Genomic DNA, 6,684 nt, shown 5'->3' on the forward strand with positions numbered 1-6,684 from the left:
AAATGCGTTTTTTTGCATTTATTTTGCCAAGTTTTCACAAACACGCAAATGTATTGTGTAATAGACTTAAATTATTTATTTCAACACTGATATTGGATGATATCCAACTGTACTGCTCGTTTAGGATACCGAGTTCTCTAAACGGTCTTCTTTAATCAACTGTTTGACTAGTATCAAACAGTGGTTATGTGACAACTTTTTCCTTCCGAAATCGCCCCTGAAAGTCAAATTCCTCAGATAAAACCCACAATGGTGACGTCCAGCCGAGCCTCAGGAGCTTAGGTGTTTTTTTGGTTCAGCCAAGTCCTTGGAGCTCCACTCTAAACAATTAATTGGGAACCGTTTCTTCCAACTAAGGAATATTTCCAAATTAATCACACTTGTGACTAAGGGTGAGTTAGAGATGATGAGTTAGAGACCTTTAGATTACTGCACTCTTTTTACTTGTTTGAGTAAGAAGGAGCTTTACTGTCTCCAGGCTGTTCAAAACTTTGCTGCAAGGCTTTTACGCAAAAAAGCACATCACGCCTGTTTTAGCAGCACTTCACTGGTTACCAGTCCAGTATAGAATTCAACTTAAAATCCTGGTGCTTACTTTTAGATCCCTGCACAATCAAGTTCCTCCATGCATCTCTGACTTTTACAGCTTCCTACTCCCACTCGTAGTCTGAGGTCATTAGGTCAGAGACTAATAATGGTTCCCCGCACTCAGTTTGAAACTAGAGGGGACCGATCATTCCAAGCAGCGGCTCCTAGGCTGTTGATTGACTCGTCTTCCTGTCTACATTGTGTGGATTTTGTGAAATCTTTTAAAAAGCAATTCAAGACTCTGCTGTTTGAGCAGGATTTTAGTAAGTTGAGGGGTTTTATGGTTGTTTGTTAGGTTTTTCTATTTGTATTTAAATGTTCTTGTATTTTAATTTGTTGTATTGTATTACATGTTATTTTGAAGCGCTTTGTGATTCTGTGAAAGGTGCTATACAAAAAAACTTTACTTTTTTTAACATTGCAGAAGACGTTATTCAAACAAAGCACATTATGACTTAAAATAATTAGTTAAGTAAAAAAAAAAATGTTGGCCAGAACTTAACGTACTCTGAAAGCCTACGACAAAATGAGCACTGAAAAGAGTGCAAAAAAGTGGATGGACCTAAAACAAATGAATAATCGTCCTAGACAAAAGCCTACTTCTTCAGGAAAAGGAGCAGGTTTACCTTTTTGAAAAGTAGTTTCTCTGCTTTCTCACATGAAAATCCATTCCTCCTTAAGAGAGTGGCGTAGTGAGAGAGAGAATGGCAGGTGCTTTGACTGAGACTGACGATGTCAGTGTCATGCAAGCGAAGCAAGCAGCAATGCTGTTGGAGTGAAAGTTATGGCCATTTTATGCTTCTGTATTGAATAGCAAGCCTATCCCCACAGACCACTCTGAGTCCACACCGGACCCTGACGTGCACCTCTCCAAAAATGTAATTACACTCTGTTTCTCTCACTAGAGTCAGCAGCCCGCTGACAGTCTCGCTGCCAGCGCAGACACATACCTAGGATTGGAAATGTTAAATATTGTTGTTTTGTGACAGTGTTTCCACACAGCCTAAACTTTTGCTTTTTTTTTTGCATTTATTTGATCGTGTCATCACTCACTTACTATTCTCTAGGATGTTAATTAGATGGTGAAATATAGGGGTGAATGACCAAACAAGTTCTTCTCCTCCTTCTCCTCTGGGAAAACCCAATAGGTATTTCATAGTGGACTATCTAGTGAATTAAAAAAACTGAGCATTCAAATACTTCAACAAAAAGGTTAACACACTATGTAGTGCACTATTTCCATGACAGGGAACGGTTTCAAACACACCTAATTGGAGCTGAGAGAGAGAGAGAGAGAGAGAGAGAGAGAGATAGAGAGATAGAGAGATATATATATAGTGATATGAGAATAGATATTGTCTTAAATGGTATAAGTGTCGTCTTTTTCCGTTTTAAAAGCTGCATTACAGTAAAGTTGTCATTTTCTGAACTTACCAGACTAACTGTTCTATTATTTGCCTTTACCCACCTTACATTATATCCACATTACAGATGATTAATAATCAAAATCTGTTTAAATATTTTGTGAAAGCACAAATAGTAAACACTACAATATAATTGTGGTATCAATATTGAGGTATTTGTAACTGCAACAAAGAAAACCTTTTAAAGGTTGGCTGAGGGGACAATACCGTGCAGTCACAACACTCACTTATGGAAAAAGAAAACAGTCTAAAAGGTCATTCTCAGGCCAGATCTGACCCATTTACCAGAGCAACCTCTGTATTCAGTAAGAGTATCAGTGTTGACAGTGACAATATCAAATTGATTGATTACTTTTGTAAAAGGAGAAAATTGAACAGAATATTTGTTTGCTACCTAACTCATCTTGTCTGGTTTTGCCCCATGCTCATGAGTTTTACACATACAGCAGGCAGCTCATCCCTGACAGTCTCTCGGTCTTATCGGGTTGCTCCTTCTACTCTTTCACTCTTCCCCATGTATTACAGCAAGCCCCCGTGTTTGGTATGGTCATAGCAAAAAGAGTCATCCTGAGAGGGTGGAAATCAGTTTCTCTGAATTACATGGTTTCTTGATACTTTAAAGAAATTTGGTATATTCTCTCCAATGCCAAACCCAAGTTTCTTAAGATTTGGGGGGCCTTTATGCTTTATACATAATAGGAGAGAGAGAGGTGTCAACGTTATTGTACTCAACTGTATCTTACATTTTTTACTGCATTATGTTTTAATCTGCCAGGATTTTTTTGATTTCCAACCTTTGTCTTGGGCTACCCACCTCACCTGGTCTTGGCTCTATGGACTACACTCACCTAAAGGATTATTAGGAACACCATACTAATACTGTGTTTGATCCCCTTAATTCTACGTGGCATTGAAAGCATTCTTTAGAAATGTTGGCCTATTTTGATAGGATAGCATCTTGCAGTTGATGGAGATTTGTGGGATGCACATCCAGGGCACGAAGCTCCTGTTCCCCCACATCCCAAAGATGCTCTATTGGGTTGAGATCTGGTGACTGTGAGTGCCATTTTAGTACAGTGAACTCATTGTCATGTTCAAGAAACCAATCTGAAATGATTCGAGCTTGGCAACATGGTGCATTATCCTGCTGGAAGTAGCCATTAGAGGATGGGTACAGGGTGGCCATAAAGGGATGGACATGGTCAGGAACAATGCTCGGGTAGGCCGTGGCATTTAAACCATGCCTAATTGGCACTAAGGGGCCTAAAGTGTGCCAAGAAAATATCCCCCACACCATTACACCACCACCACCAGCCTGAACAGTGGTATCAAGGCATGATGGATCCAGGTTCTCATTCTGTTTACGCCTAATTCTGACTCTACCATCTGAATGTCTCAACAGAAATCAAGACTCATCAGACCAGGCAACATTTTTCCAGTCTTCAACTGTACAATTTTGGTGAGCTCTTGCAAATTGTAGCCTCTTCTTCCTATTTGTAGTGGAGATGAGTCGTACCCGGTGGGGTCTTCTGCTGTTGTAACCCATCCGCCTCAAGGTTTAGCGTGTTGTGGCTTCACAAATGCTTTGCTGCATACCGTGGGTGTAACGAGTGGTTATTTCAGCCAAAGTTGCTCTTCTACCAGCTTGAATCCTCCTCTGACTTATAGCATCAACAAGGCATTTTCACCCACAGGACTGCCGCATACTGGATGTTTTTCCTTTTTCACACCATTCTTTGTAACCCTAGAAATGGTTGTGCGTGAAAATCCCAGTAACTGAGCAGATTGTGCGATACTCAGACCCGCCCGTCTGGCACCAACAACCATGCAACGCTCAAAATTGCTTAAATCACCTTTCTTTCCCATTCTGACATTCAGTATGGAGTTCAGGAGATTGTCTTGACCAGGACCACACCCCGTAATGCATTGAAACAACTGTCATGTGATTGGTTGATTAGATAATTGCATTAATGAGAAATTGAACAGGGGTTCCTAATAATACTTTAGGTGAGTGTATAGTTCTCTCTCAATCCACTTGTGGACATTTCAGTGATTTTACAGATACGTACGTATATATGTGCACTTTTTACATGAACTAGTTTTCATTTTATTCCGTCATGTCTGTTTGTTGTATGTTAAGGAAAAATGTAATAAATCAAATCTAAAAAAAAGAAATAAAGAACACTTACCTCAGGCAGACGCATTGCAGATGGCTACATCAGCACAGACACAGTAAGTAACATTCAACAGACTTCCACTGCTGCCCACTCCACATTAATTTGATCCATTTTCCACAAAGCTGAACTTTGTCACAATGGGCACAAAGAAGCGAGAAGGAAGCCCTGTTTCATCTTTCCTGTTTCCTCAGCCAATTAGAATCCCCTGCCGGCCCACAGAGCAAGGATAACATGTTGATTCCTTATCACAAGGCAGTTAGAGAAAAACTGTGTGACTACTGCCATGGGAATAAGACTTTAGGCTTGTTTCACAAAAAAAAAGACAAACCAAATAAGCAAGTTAAAAGACTTCATGCCGGATAATATCACTCATCTGTCAAACACCACGTTTTTTTTTTTTTTTTGAGATTAAAGGAATATAACAGCCACCATGTCACATCCCGCATGTTATGGGCTTCTGTTTGTCCCAAGCCAGTATCTTGGGTTAGCTTTTGTTGTGTGTTTAAATGCCTGAAGCATTGCAAAAGGTGGGCATTAAACAGCTGGGTCATTTTGAAGGAAAAATACAACTGTTCATTATTTGTCATTCCTTCTAAATCACTTAAATTCAGTAGTTGGTGGTCTGAAAAAAACATTAAACTTATATTTCAGTCAGTCATGAAGAAAAATCATCATCATCATAGGAAATATGGTTGAGACTTTCCCTGCAGACTGCTCAACAGATATAGTTTAGATATAGCTTAGTTCTCAACACTGACACATGACAGGCAGCATTGCTGAACTGCACTAAGGGCATGTCTTGACTCACCAAACACAAACCTGAACAGTTAGGTGTTACCAAAACTTTTACAATGAATGACCTATGTCTCCCAAGAAAGAAGAGCAGCTCTTTGCAGTCAGTCTCGTTTCATCATGCACCTAATCTCAGTTACAATTTCAGTGGGAGAGTATTTGAACGGTGTACACTGACGCAAACTCTTTTCCTTTGTGTATAAACATTACAGCACACTACTGCGTATGTCTCCCTCTTCCGTGTAATGAACACAGCTGTATTGGCTTTCTTCATGAAATAATTTTAAGTACTGTTCCAATTAGGCAATTTCTATCACTGAAATGCGCAGACATCTTGGCTCTCACTGCCTTTCTTCATTGGTAAGTCCACTGTCACCTTTTAAGCATTCTGCCAGCTCCTTTTGAAAACTTATTCAACACGTTAACCTTTTTTCTATTAAAGCATAGACGCTAGAATGCATTAATTAATTGATTAAAAACGTCAAAGCTTAGCTTTGCGAACAATTAGGGTGACATTAGTAGTTAACGTTATTTATTTTAACGTTATCTGGCTGCTAATAACTAACAGAACGGGTGGGGTGCAGCTCAGCTGTTAATACAGTCATGAAGCTAAACGATAACAAAAAAAAACAGATACGTGGTTTCCCTCACGTTAGCTACATTAGGTTGATACGAAGGCTAAAAAAAAACGTCTTATTTGACACGAGGCTCAACAACGCTTTCCCAGCTTTTGTAATGTTAACGTTACCAACAATTCACATAATTGACAGAACAAAACATAGCTTGAAGCATGTTAAAGTAAAATTGTAGTTCGTGTGACAACATGAAAGATATTAAAACCACATAGTACGTGTGTAACTTACAGCGGGAAGCGGAGTGGTCTCCAGATTTTGCTTCAGAGAGTAACGTTAGCCGTTGTTACAGTGAGGAAGCAGTTTAGATAGTGTGCAGGCTCATCACAGCGCTCCGTGCTTTCAAACCCCGGAGCAGCATACAATCCACAGGAGCTGGATATTACCGTAATGGTCTGCGCTCACACTAAAGCGCACATGTGGATTCTTTCTACCGTACTAGATGAACTAGCAGTGGAACGGGAATGTGGTCTACAGTGAAATGCTCGTTTCAAAACAAAAATGCCTGGATTCACAGGCAGTAATGGAAGAACTCAAATATTTTAATTAAGTAAAAGTAGCAATACCAAAGGGAACGTACAGCATCAAAATACACTTTAAGTACCAAAAGTAGGCCTACTCATGCATAATGGCCAATTTCAGAATAGAACTGAATAGGCTGAATCCCTGGGTTGTCATTATTGATGAATGAATGTGTACATCACACTTATGTTGCAGCTGTTAAATGGGGGGGGGGGGGCTGTTTGTAAATACTAACCTGACGCTCCAGATGGTTTGTTCTGCAGTCCAGTTGTAAATGTCAACTGGAACACCCACTGAAGTCGACTTGAAAAGTTTAATGGGAATCCAGCTGCCATGCAAGGAAGTAAATTACATGAATAACTAATTGCACTACAATGCAATACTATTAAGGATTATTATGGGTTATGGTAAAGACAGGTTAAAGAGTTACATCTACTTTAATCAATCCCTGATTGAAAGAGCTGCCCAGCGAGCATGCTAAGTCAGCCAAATCAAACACACCCATGATGCACAGGTAAACAGCTGCATGCTGGGTCTATGCTAAAATGC

At 39.7% G+C, this 6,684-nt stretch overlaps 1 protein-coding gene across 1 annotated transcript in view; it reads right to left on the bottom strand.

Moving 5' to 3' along the window:
• The window catches only part of LOC117948707 (tumor protein p53-inducible protein 11-like), a 41,939-nt gene extending 35,962 nt beyond the window's left edge, over positions 1 to 5,977 (bottom strand). The window contains exon 1 of the mRNA XM_034878463.1: positions 5,845 to 5,977. The gene's annotated coding sequence lies outside the window, so the exon portion shown is untranslated. The remainder of the gene's footprint in view (positions 1 to 5,844) is intronic.
• Positions 5,978 to 6,684: the final 707 nt, after the last annotated feature.

This window comes from Etheostoma cragini, chromosome 8 (assembly GCF_013103735.1).
Source record: "Etheostoma cragini isolate CJK2018 chromosome 8, CSU_Ecrag_1.0, whole genome shotgun sequence".
NCBI classification, from domain to species: Eukaryota; Metazoa; Chordata; class Actinopteri; order Perciformes; family Percidae; genus Etheostoma; species Etheostoma cragini.